Here is a 19201-nt window from a genome sequence, read left to right on the forward strand (position 1 = left end):
GCTTAGGATCTGGCAAATAATTAAAAGGGAAATTGCTTGTAGAAGGTCAGGCTCAGTTCTCTGGTGTTTTCTTTTTTTCTGGAACATGGACTTATTGAGTCCTGTGGGTAGGTAGCCCTGATCTTCAATTTTTATCGTCCAGCCAAGTGACTATGCCACAAACTTTCTGTGTGGCTTCTCTATCCTATACCTTGAGTCAAAAAAATGTCCCAAGGGGAAAGACTGCAGTGAAATTGTGTTCACCTCAATGCTTCCTTTCTCTCTAGAATCTTCATCCTTCAGATCCTGACTATTTTCATCTTCAATGCTTCCAAACTGTTACTTGAGCATTTTTTCCATCTATAACAGTTTTTCTTGATGGAAGAGTAATCTAACATGCCACTGCATAACAATGGAAGCAGACATTTCCTGTAAAAATTAAATTTCTTTTCATTTGTCCTTGTTTATTAAATTTGTGTGTGTGCACATGCATATGTGCTTCAATGCAGCAATTTTTAATAGCTGCACCATGCAGTATCCCTGATATATATGGACTTATAAAATGTGAACTTTTCACAATTGCTTATATTATTGTAATACCATTTACCAGGATGGGAAGGAACAACTCTGGCATGGGGTGGGGAAATCAAGAGATTGGTTATGAGTATGTTAAATTTCAGATGTCTATTAGTCAGGTAGTAATGAAAACTAGTATTCACTGGAATTTGGAATCTGAAGTCCAGAGTTCAGTGTATACTTCTCAGCTGGAGGTATGTTTTTGGGAGGTGTCGGCTGTCAATGGCATTTGATCTATGGGATTGGTTGAGATCCCCTGTGAAGGGAGAGCAAAGAGATATGATGACTTCCTGGTGCACACTAACATGAACACATTGAGAAGAGAAAAGGGCTTGGGGAAAAGGAGACTGAAAAGGAATGGACACTGAGGTAGGTAAAAACAAAATTAAAAAAAATGTGTTGCTTTGGAAGCCCAGTAAAGGAAATGTTTCATAAGGAGACAGTAGGCCATGGTGCTAAATGCTGCTCAAAAAGACTAAAATAAAAACAAAGACTGGACCACTGGACAGGCAATATGGATGTGCACAGTGACACGAATGCAGCACAAGAAGAGTCTAGGGGATTTGAGAGATTTTTTTGTCTTGAATAGAGAAAGGGTAGTGAAAATGTTGAAATAGAGAGTATAGACAGCTTTTTAAAGGAGTTTTGCAAGTAGAAGCAACTGATTAATGGTGCCTAAGAGGGCTAGGAGGTTAGTTTTTTGGAGCTATTTCAGCTTGCTTACCTGCTAATGGGAATGATCCAGGAAAGCAGGGAAAATGGTGCTTCAGGAGAAATAAGGGCACTTGTAAGAACAAATCTTTAATAGAGGAGAGGGAATGGAACCAATGAACAAACATAGGAACTGTTTGTAGATAGGAGTTTCCAATTCATTCATTGGAAATGGAGGAAGTCATATTATTTCACAACAGATGTTGGAAGCTTAGTAAATTTGACAGTGCCAATATATGACAGATATCTTCTGATTATTTCTAATTTTTTTAAATTGAAATAAGAAGCATACTGAGAGTATGTAGGAAGATTTGGGGAAGTCTAAGGAAAGAGAAGAAGCTATAAAATATACATCTTGGAGGGTAGGAAAGTTAATTCACCAGCTATTGGAATATTTAAGAGTCTATTTGAAATGTATGGTCATAAATTTAAAGTATGTTCATTCAGCTTGGTTGTGTTTTTTTTCTAGTCATGTTCAGCTGCTTGGGCAAGTAAGGAATGAACAGAGAGTTGTGCTACCCTGGAATTATTTATTATCAGGTATATATGAAGAGGGAGAAAGGAGTGATGGAGTTGAGGTTATAATACAAGAGAAGGATAGTTAATGAAACGATGGACTATAAATTTTATGGATGTGTTAGCAGGAGGTAAGGTCAAGAGGGAGGGACTGCTAGCAAAAGCATGTTAGGGTCAAGGGCTTGTCAAAGAATCCCTTTGGAGTCCGGGAATCACTGGGGTGAGGGGAACTTCTGGGACTGAGTGGAAAAGGTACTAGGGGGATGAGGTGATTGAGAAACACAAGGTCAGAGTTAAGGGTGATAATCAATGTATTGTGTTAGCAACCAAGGTGGCATGGTACCTGGTCAATCAGAATTGACAACAACTTGTCATAAGTGGTCTTGCTATAAAAGAACTGATATTGTGATATCAGTGCCATGCGGTATCCTAGCCTGGGAGACATGGCTGGTTCTCATGGCAGATCAGGGCATGATAGAGAGTCAGTGCCTAGATGCCTGCTTGGGACTTATGTTTAAGACAGTGTGTTATGACAAGGCTGAGAACATGTGAAGGAGAATATGGGGAGCTCTGTGGATCCTACTTCAATCTACCTAGGGCACAATCAGTTATGAATATTTACAATATATAACTGTACTGATTTCTTTAAAAATGGGCTTAGAGATCACAAATATAAGAGCAACTCTTGCTCTGCATTTACTAATTGCTTCATCTTGGGAAAGTAGTATAGCAGCTCTGGCCCTCAGTTACTTCACCTATAATATTAATTAGATTAGATTAGGGCATTTTTAAGGTCTCTGATAGTGGTAAGGACTTAAAATACGACTTATAGCTTGCTTACAGTTTAAAGTTTGCTTCATCTCCATGTTTCAGCTGAGATGCTATTTCTACTTTGTCATTTGCACTCAGTCTTTTGATAAATGTTCCCTACATCAAAATGCCCCTAACATCAAAAAAGTTATTTTCAGTCTATTTTGCAGTGATTTTCTGATTCTGTAAGAGAAAAAAAAAACACGCTGAATTTCCATTTTCTATCTCTGAAACTTGCTCCGTCTTTCTCCTATTCACTCTTTCAATACTCCTCAGGGAAAAATAATTTTTTCTTTTACTCTTCTGGGATAATTTCTCATTTTTGCTAGTTCCTACATATTTTCCTGAAAGTTTTAAAAATAGTTAACTGTTAAGTGCACTTAAATTTTACATAGACTTTTTAGACTTTATTGTTTAGAGCTTGTCTCCTTTGTGGTTAAAGTGAAGAAAAAGGAAAAAAATGGTTTACAGAAAGAACTCATGCTGTGTCATTTGTTCAGACTGTTTCAGTTCCACTGGGTGTGTTGCCGAAAGTTCACCTTCTCTCAATGCTGTGCAATCTTGTTGCTTCTCTCTTACTCCATGGAAAGTGTTTCTCAGGTTAATTGTCAGGAATTTTGGGGGATATCAGAGACACAAACATAAATCCAAGTGACATAAATGGATTTTATTAGTTATCCATTGCTAGGTAACAAATTGACCCCCAAAATTAGCTTCTTGAAAAGGCACACTTTTATTGTTTCAAAGTTTCTTTGGGCCAGGGATCTGGTCACAGTTTAGCTGGGTCCCTTGATTCATGATGTCTCATATGATTGTAAGCAAGGAATTGGTCCAGGATCCACATTCTCATTTGGAGGCTAGAATGGTGAAGCATCCACTTTTAAGATTGCTCTGTGGTTGTTGGCAGTATTCAAGTCCTTCAGACAGTTTTTGGACTGAGTGCTTTGGTTCCCAGCTGCTGTTGACTAGATGGCACCTTAATTTCTTGCCATGTGACCTCTGTCATAAGGCAGCTTGCTTCTTTAAAGCATGCAAGGGGAAAAAGCAATACAGAGACTGCGTTGGTGAGATGGAAGTCACAGTCTTTTGAAGCCTTATCATGGAGTTTATAGCCCATCCCTTTTGCCATATTCTGTTTCTTAGAAGCAACTCTTTAGATCCACACTGAAGCAAAGGGATTGTACAAAGGTATGACTACCAGAAGATGGGAATTATTGACGTTCATTTTGGAAGTTGTCTACCACCAAGATTCCTACTCACATAACTGGAAAAGTGAAGTGTATCTCATCTTCAGGTACAATTGGATCCAGAAACTTAAAAGATGCCATCAGATATCAGTTTCTCTCCATCATCTTTATTCCTATTCATTTCATTCTTAGGCAAGTTCTCCTTTTATGGTAGCCCGTCAAGGCTCCAAATTTTTATCCCACCAATTTAGCCATTCAGAGTAGAGAGGGTACTTTTTTCCTAGTAGTTCCAGCAAATTTCCTGAGTTTGCAATCCCTGATACACAGTCATTCTTAGATCAGTCGTGTGACTCCAATTGGCCATTTTGGGTAATATACTTTTTCCTAAAGCTATAGGGAGTAGACATCCCTCTAGCATGGACTAAGAATGGCAGAGGGGAACCACCTCAAACAATGTTATAATGGCTGCTGTTCCCAAAAGAAGAGGCAAAAGTTCTGGACATGAAAGATTAAAGGAAACAAAAGAAAGCAACAGGTGATGAGAACTGCAACCAGGCTATCCTACTCTACCAGGGATTGTAGCTGAATGTATATGAAAGCACAGTGGTGTTTGGGGCTTGGCTACCGAATGACAATTTGGTTATTCAGGAGCAAATTTTTGTCATACAGGAGCAAATCAGACACTTCCATGACTGAGTGCCTATCTGTCAGAAACTGTGCTAAGTACTCTACTATGTCGTTTCATGGAATACTTACAACTATAAAGTTGTAATTGTTTCCAATTTTTAGAGAAAGGAAATTGTTTTGACCTTTGATTTAGAATCCAGGTCAATCTGATTCCAAAAACAGTACTTGCACTATACCATACTACCGGCATGATTATGCAAATGTTTTTATCCTGTTATATTGCACATTTATAGGAGTCAGACACCCATATTTATACATTTTATTTCTGTGTTTTTACAACATATTATTTAATATCTTGCACAGCTTATAGTTTAGCAACTGACTTATTGAAATAAACTTTTTATCTAAAAGGATTATAAACTTTTTATCTAAAAGGATTCAAGGCACCAAAGTATATGTATGTCCTTAATTTATAAAAATTGTACTAGAAAATGGGAAAACAAGATCAAGAAATATGAGGAAGGACCATGCTTTCACTATGTACCAAAGTCATCTCTCTTTTCTCTCTTTATAAGCATTTATGCAGATTTTGTCTACTCCACTGGCATGGAGAATGTGAGAAAAATTTAGTGAAATGGGAGAAAATATGCTTGCTCATGACAATACATAGTAAGTACCAAATAAGTGACCAACTGAACAACAGAAAATATAATTCCATATGACAAGTATTTTATCTCTCTGAATTTCAGCTTCCTGACTATAAAATAAACATAATAATAACCAGCAGGGTTGAATGAAGAACAGGAATAATGTATATAAAGCAAAGTGTTTGACATGCAATCTGTTCCCAATAAATTTTTTCTGAAGTTATCTAAACAAATTAAAATGTTGCCTTACATAGATTCCCAAAGTATTCAGTTTGCCCAAGGGAAGAACTTAAATGGGGTCTTGTTTAACTGTATACATATACATATATATATATATATATATATATATTTAAAGGCACAAAACTATTAAAGTGGAAAAGGGTTTGAAACAGTGAGGGCTCAATTGCGTCAAAACAACATGACCCTCTCAATGCCAAAGAACGATCCCATGAAACTTACATCTTCCTGGCCACTACAAACTCTGCTTGAATGAATGATTAGAGCAACATTTGGAGCAGGCAGTGGTTTTCAAGACCTTTTATCTGGTTTCACTGCTCTCTTAAGCTTTTATTATATTTCTATTGATGGACTGTTAATCATTTTTTAGAAATTTCTGAAGTTATCGTGTTGGGTGATACATTTTTGAAAGTTTTGCAGAGTATCTTGAAACTTGTAGTATACATTTTCAATGTTTTGGCTGCTCAGGAGAATTCTGTGCTTTTTGAGTCTGGATGGGAGGCAGAGTTTCCTATGGAGTGAAAGCACAGGCATGTGACCTAAACCTCAGGGGGAATGTTGAGTGAAACATAAATGGGGAGAGGCAACTCCCCATAGAGAGATCTGGGGGAAAGAGCATTCCAGAGAGAAGAAAGAACCTCTCCAAAGGACCTAGGGAGGAGATGCCTGATATTTTCTAGGAAGAACAAGAAGGTCGGAGTGGCTGAGGCACTGTGAACAAGGGGCAGAGTGGCATTTTGCAGATAGCTGCTATACATGACATCCCATGTGATGCATTCAAGAACCCTGTAGTAGAGTAAAACCATGCATCATTGCGACCATTTAAATGGTGAAGAAACAGAAACCAAGAGAGATTAAGTAATTTTCCCAAGATTGCACAATAATGGCAAAACCAGAACTCAGAAGCTCCTCTTCTGATTCCAAGTATTTTTATGAAGATGTTATCATGTGCTCTTCTCCCATAACGCTTTCCTCAGACCTTTGTTGTATATTTTTTGTTAACGTTATCAGAAGGTAGGAATCATGCCTTCTCAGGTTGCATTGTACATAGCACAGAGTTCAAATAGATGCTTGGTAAACACCTTTGGTGAATCATCTTAACAGTAGCATCAGTCTCTCTTCTTTACTTTGTCTTGGCCAGCTTGGCTGAATTTTTTTCATTTACTGAGAATATTTTAGCATACATTTATCTGATAATCTAGCAGGTCAACAAATGCATTTCATACCTACATTACAATATTTATTTTAATACCATTTAAAAATGCACATGGCATCTAAAATTATATGCATGTTCAAAGCATTCATCTAAAGAGATATGAACCATAAAATCGCATTCCAAGTTGAAATTGTTCATAGCATACCACACAGACACACACACACACACACACAGACACAGACACAGACACAGACACATAACTAAGTGAATGCTCAAACAAAAATATTTTTAAATCCCTAATGAAGAATTAAGTGGGTCTTTATTGATAATGCAGCATTATAACAGACAGGTGATTTAATTTGTGTTATTTTAAAAACGTAATTATTAAATATTCATGACATATTATACTTTATGAGACTTAAATACTCATACTAAAATCATATGGTGAAGATAAAATGTAGACAAAGAGTCTGAGTTCCCACAGCCCCTGACCCCCTGATGACCTGCTAATAAATGCCAGATTCTCATCTTGTAAAACTCCTGTGGGAGAATAATAAAGGATGAACATTTGGCCCAACATTTATTTTTATTAAACAAACACCTTTAGTTTCCCTTCAGGAGAATCATTTTTCTGCTCTATAAAAGTCTGTGGCCCTTTATGAAAATGTGTACCTCATGTCGCAGCTAGAGTCATGAATTTGGGCAGTTTTACACGGAAGTTCGGATATCCGGCCCAACCAATCTAGTTGACTCAAATTAAAGTTGATATTTACCCTTACACATTCCTAGTTCCTAGTAGGATTAACAGCTAACTATATAAACGTTCATTTTTCTCAGACCCTAGTTTTCGAAAGGTTGTGAAATTTTAGGGAACAAATTCATGTAAATTCTAAAGCAGAAATACAATTGATATACCCGGTCTTGTGATGAGTAATTGCTATAAGCCAGAAATGTTCAAGTATTTTTTTTTCCCAAGGAAGATAACAGGACAAGTGCCCTCACAACACACTGAAGAAAACAATGAGGTTTTGAAAAATATACATAAAGAACCACAAAAATATATAAAAAATACTGAGAGGTGAATGAAAATAAAGAGTTGATGAAGAGATGTGCCAAGGGGTATCTCCAAAATACCCCTCTTGGCTCCTGCCACATTCACAGTTTTCCTTTAAGAAAAGCAACTTCTGACAAGCCTCTGTGTTTAATTGGTGCTAGGGCTCATGCCATATAAGTCTACCTTAACGTTGGTTATTTCCTGGAACTACAGTTTGTCTTGGAGCCAAAAAGACCAGCCCATATAGAGATAGAATCTCTTCTACAGTGGCTTTTTAAGAGACTATTGCCTCATGGACTAATGTTCCATATCGAATTATAGTAAATCTACTCAATCATGTTCAATCTTGGGGAAGAAGAAATGCCAATTTACATTTAAAAGCCTAGTAATTAGCATTCAGAGATTTCTCTAGTTTTCAGGTTCTCCATGAGGCTGAGAGAGAGAGAAAGGGAGAGGGAGGAGAGAATATGAATGCAGAGTTGTGAAAAAATATATATTCCCAGCCAATTTTACTAAAAGACCCCAAACTCAAAAACCCATAAATGAAACTAACCTAAGGAAGAGAATCAGTGAAATCACACTCAACAAATGGAAGAGTAATTCAAAGCAGATAAATTGAAAAATTTCAGAACTTAGAAATAAGTATAGTTTGGACCCTCTGAGAAATAAAAGGAGGAAAATATCCATTTAAAAGAATAAGCAATAATGAATCACACAAACAGAAATGATGAAAGAGAAGGTGGGTAGGAAAAAAATCTTAAATTAAAAAGATACAAATGGATAAATGCTAGACTGGAGTTGGTTCTAGATTCCCTGTCCTGGAGGTTTAATAGCAGAGGGATGAGTGGGGCCTCAGGTGACAGAGGGCCCTGGTTTGAATGTGAACTCTGCATTTTAGCTGTATGACATTCAGCAAATGGCAGAATCTCTTTAGGTCTCGTTTCGTCATCTGTAAAATGGAAATAAAAATATTTTCTATCTGATATAGCCATTATAAAGGATTAAATAGACTAACTATTTTAAAGTACTTAGAATTGCAATTTTTAAGTAAATATTAGCTATTATGATCTCTGTATATTCCAAATGGTTTATAGAATTTTCTAAAAAAGAATGGAGGTGGAATTAAAAAAAAACCTAAATGGTATAAATAGCTGATGATGTGCTTATAAAACTGAATACAAATTTCAGAAATTATTTGGGGAAGCCAGGCAATTTGAAATATTAATTTTAACAGGATCCCAAGCTTTAAATATCATATTTTATTAATCTAGACTATGAATATGGGAAAGAAGAAATAAAAGTGATTTCCCCATTTATGTTGGAGGGAGTGAGGAGATACCATTTTATTTTAGGCAATAATTTAGGGAAATATAAAATGCAGAAAAACGGAAGGAGTCAAATTGGTACATATAGCACAGGATAAAAAACAAAGCAAAGCACAAAGAAGATTACAAATATACATATCAGAAACAAGGTATTAGAAGTAAGAATAGACATGTCAATGACCTAAAAAAATATTAACAGGTTATATAATATTATGTAAAGCTAGCCTTTCATATAAATTTCAAAATAAATTCAAAATGATACACCAATCTAAAATAAAATAATGTTGAAAATTTAATAGCAAAGAGAGAAAACTAAATTAAAGAGTAGCTTGGTTGGCAAAAAAGGAATAAATATATTAAAGAGGATAATTTAAAATTGATAAAATGTACAATCTACAATTAAGATAGAATCATGGATTTTATAAACCTTTCATATTGTAGTATCAATATCTATTTATCTATCTTTATCTATAATGACAGAGCACGAATAAAGATACAATTGTTGCAATAGATTTTAATAATCTTCTCGTATACTTTCATAGATCATGAGATAAAGATGAAATCATAGAAAGGTTATATAATCATAAATAGGATTTGATATTTCATGAGTTATGTATAGACATATCACTGCACTAGCTATGAGTACTTATCATGATCTCAATGTATGTATATACAATCTGTCTAGCTTACTATCTATAAACAGATTGTTTGGCATATTTACAATGGTTAAACATGGATTTTAAAATAAATTATTCTAGAAAATAGTATTTATTTAATTTACACATTTCATTATGTGATATAAATGGCCTTTAATACCTAAAGCATAAAATGTTTTGCTTATATGAGCTTCTCTAATTGAATTCTATACCCGGTTACTATGAAATTCAAAAACACCTTTCAAAATAAATTTTGGATCACAGAGGAGATCAAAACTACATTTGTAGAGTATTAAAGAAATACTAGCTGTATCAATAGACAGAAAAAAGTTGGCAAGCTTTCCAGTTCACGTTATGAATCCAGCAAAATTTTGATACCAAAACCAGACAAAAGAAGACATCACACATAACAAGTTAAAGGACAATCTTGTATATTAATAAAGAATCAAAATGTTTAAGTGAAATACTGAGATAGACTGGCAAGATTATTCAACCAAACCCAGTTGGATTCATCCCCCAAATGCAATGTTTTAAATTCTCTTATATGTGATGATTGCATCAGCAGTTGAAGCAAAACACATGAGAATTTTAGTAGATATTGACACATCTGTACTTCTCTTTCCTCATTTGTAAAATGGGAATAATAACAGTATGTATCTCAGAGCTTGTTATGGAACTTAATTTAGGTAACATGTCCAGAACAGTGCCTGAAAACACCATATAAATATTAGTTACTATTTTTAAGAGCAATTATTAAATCATAAGTTTACTTCATCAGTATAATAATAATGCCTAAAGCCAACTCATAAAACAGTGAGTTATTACAATTGAGATGAATAAAAGCATGTCATACATAATGATTGCTATTTTTAGACACTTTTTATTAGAAGTCTGGCAAGAATACTAATATCTAAAACAAAAATAAGAGAAATAATGATTGGATAAAGAAGGCAAAATTATCATTATATTCATACAACTTGCTTATAAGAGAATTCTGGAAAATTACAAGGAACAAAATGTATATGCAGGGGGTGCAAGGGTGGTTCAGAGGTAGAATTCTCATCTGCCATGTGGGAGACCCAGGTTCAATTCCCAGCCCATGCACTTCCCAAAACAGAACAAACAAACAAACAAAAAGCCAAACAAAAAACAAAAATTCAACAAACGGTGCTGCAATAAGAGGATACTCACATGGAGAAAGAATGAAATGTGACCCCACCATACAGCATATAAAAGAAAAAAAATGTATGTTCAAAAGTATATGTTCACGTGGGTCATGGTGGCTCAGCAGGCAGAGGGCTCACCTGCCATGCCAGAGGATCCGGGTTCGATTCCCAGACCATGCACCCCTCCCCCCCAAAAAAGAAAGAAAAAGTGTATGTTACATATGCCAAAAATAGAAGATAATGTTTGATAAAAAAACCTCTTTCTTATTAATATAAGAAGCACAGACACTGATAAAAAAAAAATCTAATAGAAACATGGCATGAACATATGAAGCAAATTACTCTGTTGTACCGGTAGCTATTAAAGAATAATTCCATAATGCAGAAAGGTGCTGTGTTCTTGGTTCAAAAAGGTTGAATATGGTAAAGATAGCAAATTTATCCTAAGTAAAATTATATGCAAAAAAAAAATAAGGAAAAATGAATAGGTAAAAATACAAAAACGAAAGACATAATTTATAATGTATAATCGAACTACTCAGAGATATCTACTGTCAACAGGTTGGTGTAAATTAATCTTCCTCTCTCGCTCTCCATGTGTCCTTACAAGAATATAGAATCATACTATAGATGATACTTTTTCCCCTAAGTATATCATACACAAGCTTTCAAGTTGAATACATCAGGAATCGTGTTCAGTTATGGATAGCTGCCACCAAAAATAAAAATATCAACATTTACAAGGGACATGTTTATTTATTATTTTTACAGGAAAGTAGCCCAAAATTAGTATGGTAGGCCCCTGTTATTGCTAATGTTCCAGTTTCCTTTTATATTTTATCCTTGTCGTCCTTATTGCAGGACCATTTTCAAGGCCATTTCCTGGCCTACCTGGTATCTCAAAAATGTTCCAGGCTGGGAGACGATGGCAAAATCAAAAGGCTGCATTTTTTTGTCTAGAAATACATGAAAATAGTTTCAGCCTCTGTAATGATTATGAAAATCCAAATTAAGCATCCTCAAACCACTGATCATTATTCAAGCTCATAAAGTAAAAACTTGATAGTCTTTGTTTATGAAAAAGTGAGGTATCCATTCTCACATACTGCAGATAGTTGGATAAATTGTAAATATTTTGTAGATGGAATTTAGCAACACATGTCAAGAACTGAAAAAATAAAATCAATTGTTTTAACAATTCTACATCTAAGGAGTTTTATGAAATAATCCAAAAAGATTTGTATTTAAGGAACTTCCTTTGCATTATTTTCTTTTTAATAGGAAAATTGGAAATAAATTTTATGCTTAGCTAGAGGGGATATTTATAAAATTTATGGTGCAATTAAACAATGGGACATTCTGTAGATGTTAAGATTGAGGATTTTGAAGAATTTCCAATTAGTTGGAAATGGTTTCTGTAAATGGTTGTATGACAAAAGAAGGGTATAGGCTATAAATATGTGGCACTTATCTAGTAATATATAGATATACAGAAAAAAGTTACGGATGAATCCCAAAACACTTTAAGGCATTCTCTCCATTTGCTGGAATTTATTTTGATTCTTAAGTCTTTTGTATTTGCTAAATTTTCTGCATGGTTATCATATGTCTTTTACATTTGAAAAATATATTTAAAAATTATCATAACTAGCACCTGATGAAAATTTTAAAAAGTTGCATCAGGCTTTATCCTATATAGCAAATATTTTATATTTAAGTAACCTTTTACATATAGTTTGTATTTATGTATCTGAGACCATTTCAAGACTTGGGAATATGTACTGAAATAAGAAATTTCCTTGATGAATTTGAATAATATATTTGGATTTGAGGCATTATTTAAAGATGGGGTGATATTAAAAATATCTGATTTGAGTTAAAAAATTAGAAACTAGATTAAAGAAATATAGGAAAATGGCAACTTTACTCTTAGATCACTGGCAAGGATGAGTAAGTAGAAGATTTTGACATTCCTTTAGAGTGGAGAGAGGATAATGGTTCTTTAGACAAGGAGCAAGATATGTTCTGACCCATAGTTGCATGTGAGCAATTGACAGTATGCAGAAGGGAATGACTGTGTGTACACAGACATAAGTGTACTTATGGCATAAGGTTTCCCAGCTACAAAAGCTTCCTAGCCCAAGGAAGCACAGTCACCTTTAAGCCATCAAATGGAATAATAGACGTATCAGTGGAAAAGAGTACGAATAAGTCTCCAGGGACTTTGAGTCCTCCCTAATGTAAGATCTCAGGAAGTTTGTACAACATGGAATACTGGAGAAGGGCTCTAATGATGAGCCCTTCTGAATGAAGTTCTGATGAACTGAATTTCCTCCTTCCCTTTAAATGGGGATCTCAGAGTATCCACTTGACTGCATACCATGGTATAGTTGTGCTCTTCAAAATTGAGGGAGTGCCATTCATATGGACTGACCTTCTTTCTGTTTCTCAAATGTTTACACTATCTGTATTAGTTTGCTAAAATACTGGAATGCAATATACCAGAAATGGAATGGCTCTTAAGAGGGGGATTTATTAAGTTGCAAGTTTACAGCTCTAAGGCCATGAAAATGTTTAAACTAAGGAACCAATAAAGGGTTACCTTCACTCAAGAAAGGCTAATGCCATCTGAAACACCTCTATCAGTGAGGAAGGCACATCGTTGGCATCTTCTGGTCCTTGTTCCTGGTTCTGTTGCTTCCAGCTTCTGATTCCAGTGGTTTCCTCTCTAAGCATCTGTGGGCCTTCACTTAGCAACTCGGGGACACAATTTTGGGTTCTGACTTGCTCAGCATCTCATGGGAAGGCGCATGGTGATGTCTGCTGGATTCTGCCCATGTCTGGGCATCTGCTCACACTGTAGGTATTTTAAGCATCTCCAAACATCTGTGTCTCTGTCAGCTCTGAAGCATCTGTTCTCAAAGCATCTACATCTGCGGTTTCTGCAGAATGTTTCCCCTTTTAGAGGACTCCAGTAAACTAATAATGGCCCACCTTAAATGGGTGGAGTCATATCTCCATCTTACCAAAGGCTTCACCCACAACATTGTAGTTTAAACCCTACAGTATTGAACCAAGTTTAAAAGAAACATCTGACCTCACAAGATTGGATTGGGATTAAAATATGGCTTTTCTGGGGGTACATAATAGGTTTAAAGTGGCACACTACCTAAAGGTCCTTATATTTGCTGTCCCTGCTGCATAGAATGCTTCATCAATATACCTACATGACTGCACCTCCTCATTAGTCAGGTTTCAGCTCAAATATAATCTTTCCATGGACATCTTTCTTAACTGGACTAACCCCAATGCCTCCTGCAATCATTCTCCATGACATTTTCCTGTTTTAGTATCTTCAGGTATTTTATGACTATCTGAAATTAACTTATTTAGTTCTTGATTGCTTTCTGTCTCGAACAGTACATGACACATGAGAGGTGCTTACTAATTATCTGCTGAATGAGAGATTGAGTGAATAACAATTGTGGTAAACTTGGAACTTGAGACTGTGGCAGAGATTTTTGCACTGTAAAAGACATCTGTCTTCTTCGCCTACAACCTCTATAATCATTCTCACTTACCATGTGCTAATATTACATGCAACAATTTTGCTTTATGTTTTGATTACTTGACCTTCAGAATAATTGCAGAGAAGATTAAAGTCAGGGTCTGCTCCATGTGCCAGCTAAGGATTAGCTTCAACTATTGGTATGCTGTTGAAGAAGCCAATATAGGCAAAGCGTATGAAAAAGTTTGGTGTTGGAATTCTTTTGGATGTGGCATGTTTTTCTTGTGTGTATATGAGTTACTTATTTTTGTAATTTGGTTCCCCTTTTAGCATGTGCAAATTATTTGAGACAAATCATACATTGGATGTTTGATTAAGGAATTCTGTATTCCAGTCCTCTTTTTATTGCCATTACCTTGTATAACAGTTTGATAATCATTTTTTTCTTTGTGAGAAAAATTTGCAGAATAATCATACATAAAATATGGATTCCCATATACTACTTTATTATTAATACCTTGCGTAGGTGTGGAACATTTGTCACAGTTGCTGAAAACACATTTTTATAATTGCACTATTAACTATAGTCCATGATTTAACTTAAGGTCCACTGTTTGTGTAGTGTAATTCTATGGATTTATTTTAAAATGTGATAATATATTTTTGAAATAAGTTGGAGTTGATATAGTAAATGTTCTCATTTCAAGTTAGCCATATGTCTACTGTTAAACAAAATACATAATTTGAGATGTCTTCTTTGGGAATATTACGTCTTTTATGTATACAGTTGAATTTTTAAAGGAATGTTGATAAATTGTAAACAATTCTGGATGGGTTATTGTCATGATCAGGTTCATGTGTCAACTTCGTCAAGTTGTGGTACCTGACTGTCTGGTTGGGCAAGTGCTGGCCTGTCTGTTGCAATGAGGGCATTTCATAGAATTAGATCACGATCACGTCCGCTACATCCACAGCTGATTCCATTTGTAATCTGCTTTGGCTGGTGAGCCTCTCCTGTGGAGTTCATCCAGACCCTCCATCGGAGTCGTCGGCTTCACAGCCTGCCCTGTGGATTTGGGACTCTGCGTTCCCGCGGTCACGTAAGACACTTTTATAAATTTTATATTTGCGAGTGTTCCCTGTTGATTCTGTTTCTCTAGAGAACCCTAATACAGTTATTTATGTCACATATTGAATGATTTCTAATATATGATTCATAAAATATTTGGAGTCTTTGTCTTGTAGTTCATGATACAAAGGATTAAACATAAATAAAGCAAATAATTAAGCTTGAATATCAATACAAATTTTTTTATCTTTAGGGATTCCTAGATGTACACACTGGAAGTATTTCGATTTTTAAATTTTGCATTCACTATCTGTTCTGTACATAGGTTTAACATCAAGAAAAATATTCATTTGAGACTAAGACTTTTTTCTTTTGTTAATCCCGGAAGTTACTTCTTTCTGTGATTAAGCAAGAATCAAAAGCAAGAGACTGTGTATTCTCGTGTTAATTAAAATAATATTTATTATTATAATAATTAATTTTTAACCAATGGGTTATAGTGTGAAATTTTTTTGTCTTGTCTCAATAAATGAAAGGATTATTCTTTTTGTTTCAGCAACTGAAAGAATTAAAATATATTTTTTCACTTGTATTAATGTGTTCAATACCTTACAACTTTTGTGTATGTATGATATAGAAAAGTACATAGCTAAAAGTAAGCTAGGGGTTCAGAATCTCTTGCAGAGCGTGGGTGACCACTAATCTAAAATATATACATCACATTTCAAAGAAAAGAAGAGAATTTTTTTGCAAGAGATGAGCTGCTTAAAACCTTACTGATTCTTAAAACCTGTTGGGAAATGAAGTTAAACCAAAGGGGGGAGAAAACCCTGTGGGGGTTTGTGAAGCCAGTTAAGCTTCATACATATGTTGGCTGACAGTTGGAAGAAGGAACATTTCTCATCCCCCTTTAACTGCATTAAAAGCATTGGAAAAGCTTGCGGATTTAGGTTTCATGCTCTTTGCAACTGAATTCCTTTCCTTTTCATATTTTAAATTTGTAACATGTTCTATATAGTCCTTAAGTGAACATCCTGTTTCAGGACTTCTAACACTCCGTGGCTTTGAACAGCGTGCCACATGGCAGTCCTGCAAACAGAAAGAGTCCAGTTGTTAAGACAGAAAAGATCATATAAATCACTGTAAAAGCATCTTGTCTTACTACTTTGGAGAGTCCACTGAAATATTTTAAAGGAAAGGGATACTAATTTTAAAAGCTTCCAAGAAGCGCTGTCATGATTCTTTGGATTTTAGATTGTAATCTCAAACCGTTTCATGGAGGGAAGCTTTACATAGTTTGTTCCCTGAGCAAGGAAATATATTTTTTTCCAATAATCTCTGCAGTGTGCTCTTGTCCATGACCTCTTCCATGTGGTTTGTGAAATCTGATGCTGTATCATAATTAATTCTACTTAAGTGACCATCTTTTAAAGAGGAAGTTCTTTGAAATAATTTCCTAGTTATCTCCACTTTATCCTTACAAATAAAAACAAACTTTCAGGAGAGTCTTTTGGATTGAAAATGTCTCTGGGGGCGAGGGAAACTCTGAACTAGAATAGTACTAGAAAATTCTGGAGAAATACAGAGCCAGAGCATTATTCTAAGATCTCATGCCATCGAGAATTTTTCCCTCGATGTTATAAATTTTGAAGGTGAGCAGATGTGGTACATGCTAACAGAGAGAATACAGTGGGAGAAGAAGAAAACATCTCAATGTTATGGGAGAAAGAGTTTGGATATAGAGACACAGATGTGGCTGTTGATAACAAATACTGAATAAATGTTAGTTCCTTCTGTCTTAGTCCAAAATTCTACATGAATGGAGCACATTAACATGGCCTGTTAATGGTTCCCCTGCAGACCCTCTTCACTTTCCAGGGAGCTAATTGTGTCATTGTTCTAGGCATTCTCTAGTTAGTAAAAATCTCTGCAGCAAAGGAAAGCAATCGGAAATAGGACTCCTAATCCACGTGAGTTTGTCTTTATTTTGTGGAATCAGTTTTGCTTTCTTGAGTTTCAAACGAGACTCTTTATCCCTTTATTTCTTAACTGAAATCATTTAAAGAGCTTGGTTGAGTTTTTCTCTTCCTTGGCAGAAATATGTCTTATTGGGAGGCAGTAGAGAATAGAGTTATTATGGATTATTATACTGGATTCACATATAGTCTATGGTAAACCATTTAATCTATCTTTGTCTAAGTTTCCTCATCTGTAAAATATAGATAGAAAGATAATAGCTTTTGCTTGTTGTCACTAGAAGAAATAAATTAGTAAGTATTTGTTAAGAATTTACCATATTACCAGGCACCAACAATAAATGCTTGGGCAGGGCTGGGTGATGAACAGGCCAATCACACTGGAATGCAGTCTTATTTGATTATCTTTGCCTATAATAGCAGTTTGGAATAATTTAGAAGTATAGAGTATCAGAGATAAAAGGACCTTAGAGATGATTTAGTCAACAGTTTCATTATGCGGATGAAGAGTTGAGCTCTAGAGTAAGAATATAGCAGGTCCAAGGGCACTTAATGAAAAATCTGGAACGTTGCACCCTGTCTCCAGTTTCTGAGTTCTGCATGTTCCTGCCATACTGCATTCTTATTACATGTCCTGTTTTTATTTTTGTCTACTTCTCAGTGTGGGTGAAGCATATGCTTGACAACATATCTGCTACAAAGATACCAGAGACATTTGCTTTCTTGCTGAACCTTTTTAGACATGCCATGTTGGCTGAATAAAAAGATGTGTGGAGCAAAGCATGGAGGCGATTGTTTCTGATGTTTCCATTATTTAGACATGGCCATGATATATTTCAATAACCATCTTTTTAAAGACTGAATTCATTGAGCTTAATTTTCAAACAAGAAGGTCGTCTATTTATTTAACTTATAAGAATGAAACACGATTTGGATGTACATGTTTGCAATGTCATTTTGCAATGAAATGTAAAGACAGATGATAGCATGCCTTTTATGGGACCAGGTTAATGCTTACCGTGCCTGGAGCTTCTGCATTTGACAAAGAACTTAGATTTATCAAATGTTAAACACATGGCTTTAACGGTTCATTTTAGCAGCATTCCTGGGGGATTTGCACTAGTTGTGAGGTTGTATTCACTTCACTTTATTTCTTTCCTCTGGCTCTCCTATTTCCCTTCGGGATGTGTTTCATGTGTCTGTTGTTGCTTTGAAGATTTTTCATTTCTATCTCATGTTTAACACTTGCCATTGATTCTTTGTATAACTTATAAGAAATGAATGGCATTCTTGCCCCCGGGTGCCAGTCTTTATAAGGTAAATGTGCCTGTGCTGCTTTAGCGAAAAAAATATATATATACATATATACATACTTCCCCCCCCTTTTAAACTGAAATGAGTTAATCTTTGGTTTTGACCACTCTTCAGAAACTTAGTGTTTTATCTTATATCGCCTTAGTTATTACTTAGTGGTACAAAGCAAAATGACAGTCTGTGATTTTGTCTTCAGAAAAAATGTTTAAGAACATTGAGTAAAGGGATAACCTGAGACCCCGGAAAATTATTTCTTTTAGAGGGCCATGATTCCCAATTATCTTTAGTTTTTTGAACTTTATTTTTATGGTGACAAATATCTCTTCAGCAATTTGAAATCGGAGAAGTACTTATACTCTTGCTATGTTTTAAAAAAATTATATTCAAGGACCCATGTGTGAGTGTTGAACTGGCAGTCAGGTGGAGACATCATATGGTTTGTCTCTGTCAGTTTGTCAGTGGCAAGAGCAGTGAATTTTTAGTATAAATGGACCAGAATTGATAGGGATAACAGAAAAAAATATATTGGTGAATGTGCTCACAGAATGAATCACTGGAAAACATTCAGCGTGTATCTTTGTTGTTGTGTCTGCTCTTTTTCTGTTTTTATTAAACTTGAATGATTAAATAGAAAACAGGTTAAAAGAAAAAACATATTGTGATTCGAATCAACCTTACATTCAAAAG

Source organism: Tamandua tetradactyla, chromosome 21 (assembly GCF_023851605.1).
Source record: "Tamandua tetradactyla isolate mTamTet1 chromosome 21, mTamTet1.pri, whole genome shotgun sequence".
In the NCBI taxonomy this organism is placed as follows: Eukaryota; Metazoa; Chordata; class Mammalia; order Pilosa; family Myrmecophagidae; genus Tamandua; species Tamandua tetradactyla.